The sequence below is a fragment of the Myotis daubentonii genome, chromosome 6 (genome assembly GCF_963259705.1).
Source record: "Myotis daubentonii chromosome 6, mMyoDau2.1, whole genome shotgun sequence".
NCBI classification, from domain to species: Eukaryota; Metazoa; Chordata; class Mammalia; order Chiroptera; family Vespertilionidae; genus Myotis; species Myotis daubentonii.
This window is the reverse complement of record NC_081845.1, coordinates 34,514,828-34,533,842: the sequence shown is the minus strand read 5'-3', so window position 1 is coordinate 34,533,842 and position 19,015 is coordinate 34,514,828. Positions and strand designations below refer to the sequence as shown.

The window sequence follows — 19,015 nt, the reverse complement described above, 5'->3', positions numbered from 1 at the left end:
CTGTAATAAAAAATATGTCAAAATCAATAGAAATCCTTGCTGTTCAATTCTTCTACCTCTTGAATTTGAATGTAGGCAATTTAAAGCATTATTCTTTTTCTTGTCACTGTTGCTAATTTCTCTGCCTTAGGGGGTTGCATTTTCTGTATTATTTTGCTTGCCAACTCTGCAGCCTTACAAGGTGTGAGTCAAAATGAACAGAAAAAACTCTAATACATAGTAAAATAAAACAAAGTAAAAGGAAAATGGAGACGAATTTAGCAATTTGGGATGGATGTGAGGCCTTTTTATATTCATTTAAAAAATACTGATACTTCATTCCTCTTTAAAACATCAATAAAGTGTGAGACCATAAACTCTTATAACAAATCTCTAAGGTTTTCAATTGTTTGTCGGCTGTATCCAGATTCCTGAAGACCTATTTCCACTAGAAAGCTGAAGGCTGCTGGCAGGGAAGGCAGAGAGAGCATATGGCTGAGGAGGAGGTGACATGGGAAGGGAGTGATAAGAACCTTTGAATGAATTTCCATTAAAAAAGACAAAGGCTAGGAAAACATACTTCTTTCTTTGCAAAAGAATTCATGCACATATGCAGGAAACCAGACTGAAATGTGTTCTCCACATCAAGTGACAGGATATGGTTAACACGATCAGTTTATCCATAATTCACCACTCAGGAAACTCTCCAAAGCTTAGTGAAGAATGTAGCACTACAAGAATAACCTCTTTTCAGTCTGTATCTACTTGACTGCATCAATTCCACTTAGATAAATATGCAGTGCACTACAGGATTGCTAATCAATACCAGATTTTAATGACAAGAAGTAATCTATCTCTTTAGTTAATAATTAGACAAAAATCCACAGCTACTTTGGTATCTTAAAACTTCAGGATTTTTTTTTTTTGTCTGTGAAGCTTCTTATAAAACCTATCCTCCTCAGACTACTACAAAAAATTCAAGAGGAAGGAACACTTCCAAGCTCATTCTATGAAGCCAGCATCACCCTAATACCAAAACCAGGTAAAGACAACACAATGAAAGAGAATTACAGGCCAATATCCCTCATGAACATAGATGCCAAAATCCTCAACAAAATCTTAGCAAATCGGATCCAGCAGTACATCAGAAAGATCATACACCATGACCAAGTAGGATTTATCCCAGGGATGCAAGGATGGTACAATATCCGCAAATCAATAAACGTGATACATCACATAAACAAATTGAAAGAAAAAAACCACATGGTCATATCAATTGATGCAGAAAAAGCATTTGACAAAATTCAACACCCATTTTTGATAAAAACTCTCAGCAAGGTGGGAGTAGAAGGATCATATCTCAACATAATAAAAGCCATATATGACAGGCCCACAGCCAACATCATACTCAACGGACAAAAACTAACACCATTTCCCCTAAGAACAGGAACAAGACAGGGATGCCCCCTCTCACCACTCCTGTTCAACATAGTACTGGAAGTGTTAGCCATTGCAATTCGGCAAGAAGAAGAAATAAAAGGCATCCAAATTGGAAAAGAGGAAGTAAAACTGTCCTTATTTGCAGACGACATGATATTATACATACAAAACCCTAGAGATTCCATCAAAAAGCTACTAGACTTAATACATGAATTTGGCAATGTAGCAGGATACAAAATTAACCCCAAGAAATCTGAGGCATTTCTATACACCAATAGTGAACTTTCAGAAAGAGAGATTATAAAAACAATCCCGTTTACCATTGCACCGAAAAAACTAAGCTACCTAGGAATAAACTTAACTAAAGAGGTAAAAGACCTCTACTCAGAAAACTACAGGACGTTGAAAAAAGACATAGAGGAAGACATAAACAGATGGAAGAACATACCGTGTTCATGGATTAGTAGAATCAACATCATCAAAATGTCCATACTACCCAAAACAATCTATAAATTCAACGCACTTCCCATTAAAGTACCAACAGCATACTTCAGAGATCTAGAACGAACTTTCCAAAAATTCATCTGGAATAAAAAAAGACCCCGAATAGCTGCAGCAATCCTGAAAAAGAACAAAGTAGGTGGGATCTCAATACCAGATATCAAGTTGTATTACAAAGCCACTGTTCTCAAAACTGCCTGGTACTGGCACAAGAATAGGCATATAGATCAATGGAATAGAATAGAGAGCCCAGAAATCGGCCCGAACCAATATGCTCAATTAATATTTGACAAAGGAGGCAAGAACATACAATGGAGCCAAGATAGTCTCTTCAATAAATGGTGTTGGGAAAATTGGACAGATATATGCAAGAAAATGAAACTAGACCACCAACTTACACCATACACAAAAATAAACTCAAAATGGATAAAGGACTTAAATGTACGACAGGATACCATAAAAATTCTAGAAGAATCCAAAGGCAAGAAAATCTCAGACATATGCCGAAGCAATTTCTTCACCGATACAGCTCCTAGGGCACTTGAAACTAAAGAAAAAATGAACAAATGGGACTACATCAAAATAAAAAGCTTCTGCACAGCAAAAGAAACCATCAACAAAACAAGGAGAAAACCCACTGTGTGGGAAAACATATTTGCCAATGACATATCTGATAAGGGCCTAATCTCCAAAATTTATAGGGAACTCATACAACTTAACAAAAGAAAGATAAACAATCCAATCAAAAAATGGGCAAAGGACCTAAATAGACACCTTTCAAAAGAGGACATTCAGAAAGCCAAGAGACATATGAAAACATGCTCAAAGTCACTAATCATCCGAGAGATGCAAATCAAAACAGCAATGAGGTACCATCTCACACCTGTCAGACTGGCTATCATCAACAAATCAACAAACGACAAGTGCTGGAGAGGATGTGGAGAAAAAGGAACACTTGTGCACTGCTGGTGGGAATGCAGACTGGTGCAGCCACTATGGAAGACAGTATGGAGTTTCCTTAAAAAACTGAAAATGGAACTCCCATTTGACCCTGTGATCCCACTTCTAGGAATATATCCCAAGAAGCCAGAAACACCAATCAGAAAGGATATATGCACCCCTATGTTCATAGCAGCACAATTCACCATAGCTAAGATCTGGAAACAGCCTAAGTGCCCATTAGTAGATGAATGGATTAGAAAACTGTGGTACATCTACACGATGGAATACTATGCTGCTGTAAAAAGGAAGGAACTCTTACCATTTGCAACGTCATGGATGGAACTGGAGAGCATTATGCTAAGTGAAATAAGCCAGTCAATAAAGGAAAAATACCACATGATCTCACTCATTCGTGGACAATAGAGACCATTATAAACTTTTGAACAATAATAGATACAGAGGCAGAGCTGCCTCAAACAGATTGTCAAACTGCAGTGGGAAGGCCGGGGAGGGTTGGGGGGCAGGAGGTAGGGGGGTAAGAGATCAACTAAAGGACTTGTATGCATGCATATAAGCATAACCAATGGACATAAGACACTGGGTGATAGGGGAGGCTAGGGGACTGTCTAGGGCGGGGGGATAAAATGGATACATATGTAATACCCTTTGTAATACTTTAAGCAAAAAAAAAAAAAACTTCAGGATTATTCCAAGTTCATATTTCTTTAGAAGGAAAATCAACACCTATGACAATATATAGATGGGTGTCCTTGCCTGTTTATCACGTGGAATTGAAAGCAAGACGGTGTCTGTAATGATACTAAAATGTGAAGGGGCTGCTTCAGGAAGTGCCTTGTAAGTCGTGCTTGTTCTTAACATGGTGCCAGAGGAATAAGGAGCAGCAAATCGCCCTGTAACGGAGCATAATTTCAACTTTCACTATAACCTCTTCTTTCTGTTTAGGGGAAAATAGGTGGAATCTGCGCTTTGTGGGTTATACAAGATTCTAAATGTAGACTCTGTGGTGATGGAGTATAACAAGGCTGTCTCAGATTTTTGTTTAATTGAAGTGAGTTGATGACAACACCAAAAAGGGGAGTTCTCCATTCTGAGCAGCCTCCACATCTCTGTCAGCCGCTGAAGATTGTTCTTATTTTATTGCTGTAGGAGAAGCTCCTAATTGTGGTTAGGACACGGCTCACTATGGCAGGGCTTACCTTGAAAGGATGGCACAGGGTATGTGAGCGAGACAGAAATAAGGCATGTCTCCTGTGGTGGGGCCATGACCTGGTGGGGGAGGGACAGCTACCTTTCAGAAGCTGGAAGAGTTTGCACAGGCTGGCTTCAAACAGTTTGCTTCCACAAATATTTACTGAGAAGTTGCTCTGTAGCAGACACTGGGGCAGGTGGTAGGAACACCTGGGTGAATAAGTCCTTGTCCCTGGCCTCAGACAGCTCAGGGAGTAGGGAGGGAAGAGTTCCCACATGGAGCCGGAAAGGACAGGCTTATAATTCAGAATGATAAACAAGACCAAAGCAGGAGTACATGGCCCTCGTACTAGGAAAGGACACAGAAGGCCAGCCAAACTAGTCTAGGAGGGCTTCTTAGAGAAATGATATCTATGTGAGCCCTGGGAGTTGTCCAGGCTGAAGGTGTGTGTGTGTGTGTGTGTGTGTGTGTGTGTGTGTGTGTGTGTGTGTGTGTGTGTTATGTAAAAGAGAGGAAGAAGAGAATGTAGGAAAAAAAGGTTCCCTATATAGAGCAAAAGCAAACATGAAGAATGTGGGGAGGGGAAAGTCCTTCTGAGTGACTGGAGCATGGACAGAGCATGGAAAATTGAGGCAACCCAAGCAGAAGCCAGCTCAGGATGGGTCTTTTTAGCCACGGTCAGGATGCAGGTGATGCTCTAGGTCAACATTGCGCAGCTAAGGGGGTTAGAGATTTCACATGGTGGCCTGAGGCTGAAAGGAGTCTCTGGGTCAGCATTACGGAGCCTTTCAACACTTGCAATGAGAGTTCTGGCTACAGCTGACACTGGGAAGGTGCCTTCCCTTCCACCATGCAGAGGGAGAGGACCCAGAACACATCCTGGGGAAGAGAATCATGGCCAGGGGATATTACCCAAATCCAGTCAGTAAAACTAGACTCAGAATCAGACTCCTGCCAGACCCATAGTTGATTATTACCGCGTCTTCTGAATGTTGAATTATTCAATTTCCAACCACGTTTCTGTCTTCCTCATAGTAAATGATGTATTTAAAGTTTATTTCATTACAGTTGTTTTCAAAAAGTTCAAGAGTATGATATTTTTGAAGGAGGCAAATATTGCACTCCATCTCTTCCCTTTCGGATGAGCCTTCAGAGACATGATTTCAATTTTCATGCTTTTGAAGATAATTTGACCTGCTTATTCACAAGTCAGAATTAAAACCGAAATAGGGCGCCTTGGGCTGTAGACCGAGCCTGTAGGAATCATGAAAACTGGGTAAGTCATGAAATCAGAAGGTGTCTAATCATCGGAGTAACAATGCGATCTGTCAGTGTGAGAGCTTCAGGTCGATGGGTTTGTAGTTACATGTTGAGGCCACTCATTTCTGCTCCTCAAAGTAAGACAATGACCTTATAAGTTGAGAGTTCGGCTATAACTTAATTTGGGAATTCAGAATAAGAAATGCATTCTAAAATATTTTTCACTTGCTTTATTGTACTGCATCTTTTAGTCAGTAGTGAGCTATATGGGTACTAATGGGAGTAACATGTCCCTTAACTAAAATACCTGATTTAAAATGAATTACATTTTACCAAGTATGCCAAGGTTGTCCTACAACATTGGATCTAATTCTTGAAATTAGATCCTGTATAATGCAGTTTTATCATGAAAGTTTTAAAGGTTGTCCTGAAAGTAATGAAGAGTTCCTTTGAAAGGCCACAGGAACTTTCTGGCCAGCTTTTAAAGAGCTTGACAAAAATAAACTTCTTTCCTCCCTGAAGCAAGGAAGTAGACTTCACATTCCTTGCTTCCCATTCCTATGTTCCAATCCCCTGTGGCTACCTGGAAAATAGCTCACCCTCGCACTGATGTTCGGGAGATTGGGGGAGGGGGAAATCAAACACGAAGAGAGGGGTCCACTTTTAACTCTGCTTCCAGCAAAGGCGAGAGGAAATAGAAGATAGGCTTGCCTCTTTTTTCCACCTTCTTTAGCCTAGGCATGGTGTGAAGTCCCAAAGGGAATACCACAATGTGTTTTAGCTTTTCTCAGTCTGGCAAGGCCTCCAGGAATACACTGAATTGTTTATTTCATAGAGGCCCTTTGCAACGTTCAACATCCAGCAAACAAGCATGACAATGAGCCTCCTTGTGGAAAGACACTTGGGAGATGGCAGGAAATTGCACATAGGAAGTGCACTAAAGGGGAAAAATAAGCACCTTCTAAAAAAAAGGTGCTGATGAGTCTCTGCATTTAGATAAATTAAAATCAAGGGGGGGTTTTTGAACACTATAAAGGAGTGAGTTGAGGAAGGTGTTTACCGTTGTTAAAGAAAGGAATGTATACACAGGAATAATCTCCATTTTTAAAATTTAACATATTCAGAAACTGTATTACTTTGAGTGTATGTGTGTGTGTGTGTGTGTGTGTGTGTGTGTGTGTGTGTAATATTTGGAAACTCCAAAGCATCTTATGTGGAGATACTAAGCAAAGAAATATCTTTTCTAAAATGAATTGCATATGGATGGAAAAAATTTCATCTTCTTGTTTATTTTGAAATCTACCTTTCAAAAATATAATATGCGGCCACTGGCATCTTTGAACTCACTATTCCTTTGTCAAGAGTCTCAGAGTTGCATCCTGAATTCTTACCATATGCCAAGGGTTAGGCCATTAATATGTAAAAGGAACTGGTATCCAGAGAATTGACTTTATAATTGGAGAACACCAATACAAACCTAACACTTCTCACACAATGCTGTACCACAGCGTCCCTGCTCTCTCCGGCTATTAGGCCATGTCCAGTTTCCTGGGTCTGTTGGAGCATACAGCTGCCTCCGCGTGCCAGGGAAGGTTTAATAATGGCGACTTTCCCTCCCCCTGGAAAGCCTCTTCCTGTGGTTTCAAAGTCTGAATTATTCAAGGCCATGTTAATACACTGGGCTGAATGCTCTGTTTGGCCCACTGAGGTGCACCTGGAACTGCTGCCTTCTCACAAATTTAATTGCATTTTTTCCCTCTGTCTCTGCTTTTCCTCACCACCTTTCCCATCCTCTCCTTTTCCCTTTGTTCCCATTATTAAAGGCAAGAACCAAGGAACACTTAGTACCAAGAGACTCATGGAAATTGGTCTAGCTAATCTCATATAGGTAATTCATGTGAAGTAACAGGAAAATGATCTCATAACTAAAGTTTCTCAAGTAGAGCTTCATTCCCTAAACTTTTTTTTTTACAAAAAGTAATATAATTTATATACTTTGTGACCAGAATTCAAGGACTGTTAAATATATTTCTCCCAAATTCAAGCTAGTAATTTGATTTTACTTATAAAATGCAATCAACAGGAGAATTCTTGATCTTTCTTGTTGAAGCTACAAAGAGTTAACATGTATGAATGCTATTTTAATACCTAAATCTAGATTTCAGTATTGGATTAGTTTTTTAGGCTTTGCTTAAAACACCTATTCTAATTTTCACTGATTCTAATTTCTAGTCTGGTTGTCACTGTGACTTTGTAACTAAAGTTGGCATCAAGACAATATGTGGTATCCTCAGATTAAAGGTTACCATGACTCACAGGCCTGGATTATCATTCCCAACCTGCAAGGCCTCTTGGACACTTAGTTTTCTCATCTGTGCAATGGGAGTGCCAATACAAACACTATTGAGAACTGGCAACAAACAGAATCACATCCAGGAAAGTTTTCTCTAAATTATAAAGTAATACACTATTGAGAACTGGCAACAAACAGAATCACATCCAGGAAAGTTTTCTCTAAATTATAAAGTAATATATAAATTAAGATGTCTTTGCTATTATTTTTTTTTTTATGTCACAAAAAAAAACTACCTTTGGTTTATACTCCAATTCATTCAGTTAGATACTTTTTTGGAAGTATTCTTCCTGTCTGTTTGCTTACAGAAGAGGTTACTGAGTTTATAACACAATAGAACAGTGATGGCGAACCTATGACACGCGTGTCAGAGGTGACACGTGAACTCATTTTTTTGGTTGATTTTTCTTTGTTAAATGGCATTTAAATATATAAAATAAATATAAAAATATACATCTCTGTTTTATTATGGTTGCAAATATCAAAAAATTTCTATATGTGACACGGCACCAGAGTTAAGTTAGGGTTTTTCAAAATGCTGACATGCTGAGCTCAAAAGGTTCGCCATCACTGCAATAGACAGTGGGATTCCCTTTTCTTTCCTACACATTGAATCTGTTGTTTTGGGAGAAAAGGAAAAGACAGGGAAGAAGAATATATTCCCTGAAAATTGTTTAAATGCGGAAACCAGAGAATTTGTGAAAGATATTGCCTATACTGAGAAATGCTCTTAAAAATTGTTTTTGGATATCAAAAATGATATATCTCCAAAAAGAACCCCAAATCATTTTCAGCAAGAAGTGGATTATTTCAGCAGAAAATACATATACTAAGAACTTACTCAAAATAACATTGCATGTATTTCTGGGTGTTGAAAAGCTGATGAAGGACTCAACTAATCCTACCAGTTCCATCTCCGAGCAGGTCTAATTATTGGATGTTAATTATATATCTGTCTTGTGATTGACCAGGAATCTGGTCGTTAACAGTCAACATCAAGACAAACAAAACAAAACAAAACTTTAAATCCTCCTTTAAAGGCTAAGTAAATGATTCTGGGCTCACATACCATTAACTGGAAAATGCTTAGCCTCCCATCTGGGAAGAACTTAAAACCCATTACAGAATTTTAAAGTTTAATACCAAGTCTATATTGGCTTCATTTTTCACACGAACAATGCATTCTTCATTGACAAACCCATTCACGATGTACAGACCTGGAGGCTTTATACGGTGTTAAACCATTATTTTACAAAGGCAGTATTTTTGGTGCTAACTGTAGAGCTGTTACAAGTCATATATTTTTAAAGTATTTTTTCTTTAAGTGTGTCCTTTTTTATGGTGAGAAGCCAGTTATAAAATCATTCGTTCCCAAAGAATTGTGCTGTGAATTGAGAGGGTACCCTGAGCCAAGAGACTTAGTCTCAGTCATAACGTCGCACCAGAAACTGGTCTGTTTCTACTGCGCATCTCTTCAACCACACCCCAAGGGGCCCTGAATCTCCCAGCTCCCCAAAGCCTGGCTCTATGATCACAGGATCCGGGGAAAAGAGCTAAAAGCTCCTTTAATATCAGTGTTGCAAATCTCAATAATGTTTTCCATATAAATTGTGGAAAGCAAAATTATAAGCTAAGACTTTACAGGCAGAATAAACGTATTTTGTAGAGGTAAAAAGGAAATCCTCAATGTATCTTTCTGAAATACACAGACACACATACACATGTGTGCATGTATATGTATATGTATAAGTACATGCAAATATGTACAATTTGTGTGTATATAAATAGTACATACACACATGTGTATCGTTGTTTTGATAGGTCAGAGTAGAACATAAATTTGATGGGGAAAATCACTAAATTTAATAAAAGTTAATTAGGAAAGAAAATAGAGAAAACATCCATAAAATCTGAATTGGTCTACAGTTCAAGTTAATCTATGTATACTATTATATGACTCATTCTCTAAAGTGCTAGAATATTCAATTTGCACACCATTTTCATACATATGCCAGTTTTATTAAGTAAGATATATAGCCAAGTATATCATATTATATATCAATCAATTTGCATAATAAAATAAAAAGAAAGTAGGCATGTTTATGATCTACTGAGAAGAGACTTATTTTTCTTCCCAATTAAATGTATATTTTGTCGATTTTCATTCTTACTTGTTATAAACTAACCTTGAATTAACAGTGACTTGCTAATACTTCCCCCCTCAAGCATATAATTTTGCTTTTTACATTTTTCTTGTGACTCACTTTCAGTTAGAAAAAAAATAAGTAACTTTAGAAAGTTAAAAAGTTACAACAAATGATAAAAAGTTTGTCTTAATATTTATTATTATAAATAACACTAGAGGCCTGGTGCATGAAATTCGTGCATGGGGGGAAGGTCCCCTCAGCCCAGCCTGCACCCTCTCCAATCCAGGACCCCTTGTGGGATGTCTGACCGCCGGTTTAGGCCCGATCCCTGGGATCGGGCCTAAACCGGCGGTCAGACAATCCCTCTCACAATCCTGGACCTCTGGTTCCTAACCATTCACCTGCCTGCCTGATTGCCCCTGACTGCCCTCCCTGCAAGCCTGATCACCCCTAACCGCCTCTGCCTGCCGGCCTGCTCGCTCCTCACTGCCACCCCTGCCAGCTTGGTCACCCCTAACTGCCCCCCTGCCAGCCTGATCACCCCTAACTGCCTCTGTCTGCCAGCCTTATTGCCCCCCAACTAACCCCCCCCCACCAGCCTGGTTGCTCCCAACTGTCCCCTCTGCCGGCCTGGTAGCCTCACGCAGCCTGCTGCTTGGTCGTTTGGTCACCCCTCACTAAACCCCCTGCCAGCCTGGTTGCCTCACGCAGCCTGTTGCTTGGCCATTTGTTTGCTTCTCACCCCCCTGCCAACCTGGTTGCCCCACGCAGCCTGTTTGGTCATCCGTTCGGTTGCCACGGTCGCTTAGGCTTTTATATAGATAGATTTTAAGGAGAAAAAAACTTCTTACTTTTTTGTGCTAAGCTTACTTTTGTGGGGCTGTTAAGATCTTAGTAACTTAGTAACACTCCAATTTTAATGCATTAAGAAAAAAGATAAAAATAAAATGAAAACTAAAGTAATATAAAGTAGTTTCCCTTTATAAGATGACTGGGGTTATGCTGGATTTTCAAGCAAATTAGAGAATTAGCCTGGTTTTCTTTCATTTAAATAATAATATATTTAACCTTCACTCATGTACATTTTAGACAATTTAGAAAACAGTTAAAAGAAAGGAAATAAAAGTAACTTTTAGGTCTAGTTATTCAGTGATATGCACTATTAATATTATGTGTTAATAATAATAAAATAATATAGTTTTAACAATATGAGCACTTACTCTACATCGGTCCCTGATGTGGTTTTATATTATATTTATACAAACCCTCATAATCTCCATTTTGCAAATGAGAAGGTTAAGGCACAGAGATGTTTAGTAACTTGCTCTGGGTAAAAGGCCAAATATTTTTAAGTGGAGAAGCTGAATTTGGGCCCTCGGAACTATGCCAGAGACTGGGACCATAACCACGACTCCACAACATAAGGCTTTCCTCTGTGGGTACAAGATAAAGGGAGACTAATTTGTAGACTGTTTTATAATGTGTTTTGTTTTTTTTAAAAAAAATCCATATAACATACTGTGAACCTCTTCTCACATCATTAAGTAATTCCCTGCCAAAGCACTTGAAAAAGAAGGAGTTTGACAAGTAAGACACCTTGCTGTTTCTAGCATGGTATGATTCAAGGAGCCTAAACAAAGAATGTGCTCTATTATCTGACATGTATTCAAATCAAGTGAACACCATCCTCTATAGGAAAACAGAAATTAGCATAGCAGAACTGACCAATGATCTGATCAGTCCAATATCCTATTTCTGAAAATGTCCAATGCTGGCTATTTTTATAGAAAACATAAAATCCCCCATAAAGTACCTAATTGCGTGGTACATGGTAGAAGATGAAAATGTCTCCTCTGCCCAGTTTCTCATCTTCTCCCACCTAAAGGCTTTAGAGGGAATAGTCCTTGAAATTTTTTCCTTCTGAAACTAGTAATGTGTGAAGATGCCATGTTAACACACATTTACACTCACATTTTCACTATAAATGTGAAGAAACGACAGTTATTTCTGGGTAGCTTAGAAAGTCAGGAGTTGTTATAGCTATTTATTTAAATACATAATACATAGAGTGCACGTGCATAATTAATCCGTTACAATTGTTAAAAATGCTAGGTAATGTACGGTACCAGTGAAAGCAACAGCTAAATAGCATTCTATAAAATAATCCTTTCCTCTGTTAACAGTGAATTGTAAAACACACTCTTTAGGAAAGGTAATCGAAGGGGAATTACCGCATGTCAAAATTAACTGGGTGCGTTTCTCCACAGTTCAAATCAGAAAATCAATGCAATGGCATATTTTATTTTTTATATGTACCCCAAATCCCACTAACCACTGATAACTATGTTATATTTGGGATTTCTTATGGTTTTAAAAACAAAACTAAGTATATTGGCATGGTAGCCAGGAGACAGAAACATTTTAAAGAAGGCTTAAAAATATTCTCTGGAATATTATCTTTCCAGAATGAAAAAGGACATAAGAGAATGGTATCTCACACTTCCAATCTCTTAGAATATTTGCACTTGGAGTCCTGAGCTTCCATTCAGAGACAGAGAAACAGATAGACATAAAGATGTACAGATATAGATAACATAGACATATAATGTAAGACCTAAGAGCTTTGTGAGTTTGAGTTTGTTTTTTTTTTTAAAAAAAGACCCCAGTCCCAAAATGGAATCACTTGTCCTAAACCCATGTCACCAAACCAAGACTTATTAGCACTTATGCTAACTCTATCCCCACTCTTTTCCAGAATCTCTGGCCTACTGTCTCCTGTTGCCATTCCCCATACAAGTGGGATGTTAGAAGTAGTCTGTGCCTAAGAATTTGATTTCAGTCCAATGGTGATGGGGACCACTAATTCTAGGGCTTTGCCCTGACCTAATCGGCTACCAATCATTCCTACTTTCCACAGCTGCACACATACCTAACTCCCTAAGAATACAGACTGTATTTTATGAACTTTGTATCACAAATGCCTAGCATGGTTTCTGGGACAGAGGAGATGTTCAAATCATCATTATTGGCACAGTTCCTGACATGTAATAGGCCCTCAATAAATGCTGGTTGGTAGACTATTTGAATGGATGAATATATTTAGCCACTGATTGAATTTTTCTATTTAATGTTATACTCTTCAGTCTGGAACATACATATTTTAAAATCTATTTCATAGGTGGTATCATAATACAACATTATAGTTTTTATACTAGAAATGTAAAAGACAATTCAATCACCAGTTAAAAAATAACACACATTGGATACTGATCAGTCCTATTTATAAATTCTTCTTTGAGTAGGACAGACAATGCTGAAATTGCTTCCATATCAGCAAAGTGTGCAGCCAGCAAGTCCAAGAAACATGAATATATTAAATGTTCTAAAAGAAAAAAAATAGCCGAGCTGGTGTGGCTCAGTGGTTGAGTGTCGACCCATGAACCAGGAGATCATAGTTCAATTCCCCATCAGGGCACATGCACTGGTTTGGAGCTCCATTCACCAGTGTGGGCGTGCAGGAGGCAGCTTATCAATGATTCTCTCTCATCATTGATGTTTCTATCTCTCTCTCTCCCTTCATCTCTCTGAAATAAAAAAAACACACACATAAAAACCCAACAAAACAAAAAAGAAAAGAAAAAATAACTCTCGATATTTATTTTAAAAAATTAAAGATATAAAAGTTAAATACATTCCACCATTGGCTTCCACTTAGTGTTTTTAAGTCAGCCCAGGAAGCAAGCACTGATGGAGTTGATTTACCAGACAGTCCCTTGCTTCTGCCACCTTGTCCTACCTCAGGCAGGCTGCAGAGAACCACTCCACAAGGCTGTTTTCTCTGTAAATCCATAGATGACGAAACCTCGAATCAATCATAACCTGTGTCAGTTTGTCAGCTGAGGGCATTAGCCCTCACTGTGTGTCTCTTCTTCATGAAGACGGTGAAGAGAAGTGCTTTCTAGAACCTGCTCTCCCAACTATAGAAACATGGTCTGCCAGCACAAATGTTACTTACACTTTATGTCGTTAACCAAGTGGTGGGCAGAACTGAAATCAGAAAGGTTAAACAAGATATACTGTGAATTTTCCAAACTTTTTTATGAACTTTGAAATCAAAGTTAAGCATTCTACATTCAAGTACCTCTCTTGACCACAGGTCTTAACTAAAATATCCAACGGGTAATATAGTGGTGAGTACTGTACCTCCAATGAAAAACAAAAGTGGTACATTTATTTTATAATAATGATTACATGAGCTCTGGGGAGCAAAAAAAGGCTACATCAACTTATTATACAAGAATCCTCTGTCCTCAATGGCCACTGAAGTGCAGTGCAATTATGGTGGCATTTTCTTCTAAGTTTCATTTTGAAAGTGCACTATTTCAAAATGATCAAATAAATAGAGATTTAACTACGTACAAGGGTATGTTTTTTTAGTTCAATTGTAATTATATTTTAGAATCTAATTTACATGCCAAAGTGGTCTTTGGAAAGACACATTACACGCAGGATGAATCTGCTGTTAAAATGTGCTGTACCAAACCTATTGCTCTCAGAAGTACAGGCTGAGGGAGACAAAGGGGTCAGTCAGTCCATTGTTCTGCACTGGGGTTTCAGATCATCAGTAGTCAAATAGGTCTGAAAGGGAGAACTCAGATTTTCTTTAAAGAGAGCATGGTAAATATATTAACTAGATGAAGTCCTATTCTGAAATTTCTACTATAAATTATGCCCTTCTGATCAATATCAGACTGAAATTGGAGTACTAACAGAGGAGATTACACGGTAAGAGGTAATCCCAAAATGTTTTTATTTTCTTCAAGGTTATTCAGTTCAGTCTCCTGTTCCTCACTAGCCTTGTCCTGGGAGAATTCACACTGCTATGAACTTTTTTTTTTTTTTTGCAAAGTGATTTGAATACCAAATCATATGTCAGTTTCAATGCTAAATTTTTCTTTTAAAGCACAGGTTTCCTGGGCAAGCATTTTTGATTTCTAAAATTACAATTTAACAATTGCCATTTGTATTGGTACTGTCACATCTGCCTAAGAAATCTTAAAGAGTTTTATGTACAAGTGTTGTGTGACTCATTTTTTAAAACAAGAAGCCATTAATCTCCATGGGGGACACTGTTAAGAATATGTTTTAAATAATCTATTATAAGTTCTTCCCACTGTTCCTCCTGATTGCAACATCAAGCAGCAAGTGAAAAACTGGGGCGGGAACTCTGGGGACTCTTTCTGGGTGCAGCTCTTCCTTTACTCTGTCAAATGGGTTCTCTTCCTCAGACCACTGTCCAAGGCAAGGCTGAGTCGCACCCCTTTTCTCTGGAGATGAAATAAGTCACATCACTGGTTCAGTCCCACCTGCCCTGCCACTTAGCACCTCAGTATAAATACTGGTTAAAGAACACAGGATTTCAAAGACCTTTTCTTTCTTCTTCTCTTTCTTTCTCTCTTTCTTTCTTTCTTTCTTTCTTTCTTTCTTTCTTTCTTTCTTTCTTTCTTTCTTTCTTTCTTTCTTTCTTTCTTTCTTTCTTTCTTTCCTTCTTTCTTTCTTTCTTTCTTTCTTTCTTTCCTTCCTTCCTTCCTTCCTTCCTTCCTTCCTTCCTTCCTTCCTTCCTTCCTTCCTTCCTTCCTTCCTTCCTCTCTCTCTCTCTCTCTCTCTCTCTCTCTCTCTCTCTCTCTCTCTCTCTCTCTCTCTCTTTCTCTCTCTCTCTTTCTTTCTTTCTTTATCTTTATTGTTGAAAGTATATGCCTCCTTTTTCCTCCCATTCACCCCTTATAGTCTCCCCTCCCACCCCCCAAAGATCTTTTCTTTGGAACAAGCAGCAGGCTGATTAGAACATACATAACTCTGTACATTTCATGCAAGGAAGCCATCCGGTTTCCGAAGAGAGCCTTTGTTTTGTATTCATACTGTCACTGAGGTAGCACACCTAAGGTTTTAAAGGGTAATTGCACCGAGCATTTATGCAGCTGCAAGTTATTAGTGGATGTGGTGGGAAGAACAGGGAAGAAAGTCAAGTCGGCCATTTATTTGACAGATATTTATGAGGCCTGGTGCTCAGCCCATTTCCCTGTGCCGTGGGGGTGCTGGGCTTGTAGACAGAGTGCCATGGATAAGGCGGATGCTAATTTCTGCAAGGCATTTAGTGAGCCCTTTGTAAATGTTCTTGCGGACAGAATAAAGAAAGGTGGGCTGCCCACCAGGGAGATTGATAGGGACGTCTGATAAATGTTTGGTGTCACCTGGAAGGAGATCTGTAATGTCAGCCCTGGGGGCTCAGTGTTCAGCTCTTTTTAATTCAGCATTTGTTATCGATGCCTTAAATGAGGACACAAAAGAGCCTCTTGATCAGCTTAGTGTAAAGCTCTTGGGCTCTGGGTTTGAACTGGCTTTGACACTTCCAAGCCCAAGATTTAAATTCTGCAAGATTCTGTTTTCTCACATGTCAAAAGAGAATAACAGTACCGACATTATAGAATTACTTTGAGAATGAAAGGAGATATAAATGTTAGCACTAAGTGCATGCCTAGTATTCCAGGAAATGTTCTAAGGAACAAATCTGCACAAGATATAGACAGGAAAGCTAACTGATATGGTTTAAAGCAAGATCAATATTTAAAATGATTCTGGCATATTGGAATAAGGAATGAGTAAACAACATTTAAAAGGAATAACAAGGTTGTTTAGTTGTTTGTAAGTTTCAACAGGGATGGACCATTTTTATACTGCTTATCAGTACACTCCTAGCATCCATTATAAAGCTGGTTAAACAGTAGATTTTCAAAAAGAATGGTCATTGAATGAACACATGAATGAATGTTAAGACCTTAGTTAAGGTACAAAAGTAATTTATTTAAGTTTTATTGAGATACTAGGGGCCTGGTGCACGAAATTCGTGCACTGGGTGTGTGTGTGGGGGGGAGTGTCCCTCAGCCCAGCCTGCCCCCTCTAACATACTGGGAGCCCTCAGGCGTTGACCCCCATCACCCTCCAATTGCAGGATCGGCTCCTTGCCCAGGCCTGATGCCTCGGCCAGAGGCATAGACCCCCATCACCCTCCGATCGCCTGATCGGCCCCTTGCTCAGGCCTGACGCCTCCGCCAGAGGTGTCAGGCTTGGACAGGGGACCCCCATATCCCCCTGATCACTGGCTCTGGCCCCCGCTCAGGCCTGAGGCCTCTGGCCCAGGAATCATGCCTGGGCAGGGGACCCCGATCTCCCTCTGATCGCTTGCTCCACCCCCCGCCCAAGTCTGACGCCTCTGACCCAGGCTTCAGGCCTGGGCAAGGGGACCATCATATCCCCCCAATCCCCAGCTCCGCCCCCCGCCCAGGCCTGATGCCTCGGCCAGAGGAGTTGACCCTCATCACCATCTGATCACCAATCACCGGATTGGCCCCTTGACCAGGCCTGAGGCCTCCGGCAGAGGTGTCAGGCCTGGGCAGGGGACCCCCAGCTCCCCGCGGTTGCAGGCTCCGCCCGGCTGAGGCATCTGGCCCAGGCAGCGGGGACCCGCAGCTGCAGTGGCCCCGCAATCATGGGCTCCGCTTTAGGCCCAGGCAAGGGACCCCTAGCTCCCGGGACTGCCAGCTTCGACCGTGCCCAGCTCCCATCGCTGGCTCCACCCCTACGTCCTGCTATCACTGGCCAGGGCGGCAAAGGCACCTGATTCTCCGATCATGGCTGGGGGGCAGGGCAAAGGCGGCCCCAGGGCCGCCTTTGCCCTGCCCCCCAGCTCTTAGCTCCCCCCTGGGTTTCTGATCACTGTCAGTGGCAGGGGGCTTCTTCCTGCTTTCCCTTTCACCTCCCTGCATTGTGCCTACATATGCAAATTAACCGCCATCTTGTTGTCAGTTAACTGCCAATCTTAGTTGGCAGTTAACTGCCAATCATAGTTGGCAGTTAATTTGCATATAGCCCTGATTAGCCAATGAAAAGGGTATCGTCGTACGCCAATTACCATTTTTCTCTTTTATTAGATAGGATAACAGGCATATAGTACTGTATAAGTTTAAAGTGTGTACCAAAATCCTTGACTAATATATATTGTGAAATGACTACCACAGTAAGTTTAGTTAATATTCCTAATCTCATATAGGTACATAAAAAAAAGAGAAAAAAGTGTTTTCCTGGTGACCATAAATCTTATCTCTTTTTCTGTGCATTTTTTCCCCTTTTATATTCCACATATAAGTGAACTCATGCAATATTTGTATTTCTCTATCTGGCTTATTTTATTTAGCAGAATGTCCTTAAGGTCCAGCCATCCTGTTGTCAATGGCGAGATTTCCTTCTCTCTCTCTCTTTTTTTTTAAATGGCGGAATAGTATTCATGTGTATGTGTGTGTGTATACACCAGGTTTTCTTTATTCATCTGATGATGAATATTTAGGTTGTCTAGGTTATTGTAAATAATGCTGTAATAAACATAGGAGTGCAGATATTTCTTCAACATAGTGATTTAATTTCCTTCAGATACATACCCAAAGCAAAAGTCATTTTTATAAAGGACTGGAGTTACACACATGAGAAGATATAGTCCTTCTTCAAGTTGCTCATGGTCCAGTGGGCAGAGAGACAGGCACAAGAACAATCTGTGTGATGAATGCTGCCATAGAGGCTGTGCTGGGACTCCAGGAGCACACCCTGAAGCACTTAACTGAGTTCTGGGGAAGATGAGCCACAGCGTAGATGGAGCAGAGCCTCTGAGAGGCAGTGGGTAGTCAGGTGAAGAGAAGGCAAAGAGGGGAGAAGAAGGTTTCAGGCAGAGGGAGCTGCACAGGAATCAGAGGTGAGAAAGCGCTCCAATTGGATTCTCTACAGCTATAACTGAGTTTAAAATGGAAAGTGGCTTCAGGTGAGATTGGAGAAGTAGTAAGTCATGAAGAGCTTCATACACGAAACAACTGAGGAGTTTGAAAAGTGTTTGCCACACAAAGGGGAGTCCCTTAAGTCTTTTCCTCAGGATAAGAATTGATTTTTGTTTCAGAAATCTTATCCTCACCGCAGTCAAGTCATGGATTGCACACCATGTCCAGTCAGGAGACTGCTGTAGTAAAACTGACAGGAAGTGATGAGTCCTAAGCCACGGTGATTCACAGGGCAATTGAATTGTAAGAGTCAGAAGAGAGGTCTGGATTCATATATTTTTGTGAGTCATCCAAATATGAGCAA

The 19,015-nt window shown here is 39.9% G+C and overlaps 1 protein-coding gene across 7 annotated transcripts in view; it reads right to left on the bottom strand.

Moving 5' to 3' along the window:
• The window catches only part of HS3ST5 (heparan sulfate-glucosamine 3-sulfotransferase 5), a 253,186-nt gene that overhangs the window by 191,961 nt on the left and 42,210 nt on the right, over positions 1 to 19,015 (bottom strand). The gene's annotated exons all lie outside the window — the stretch shown is intronic.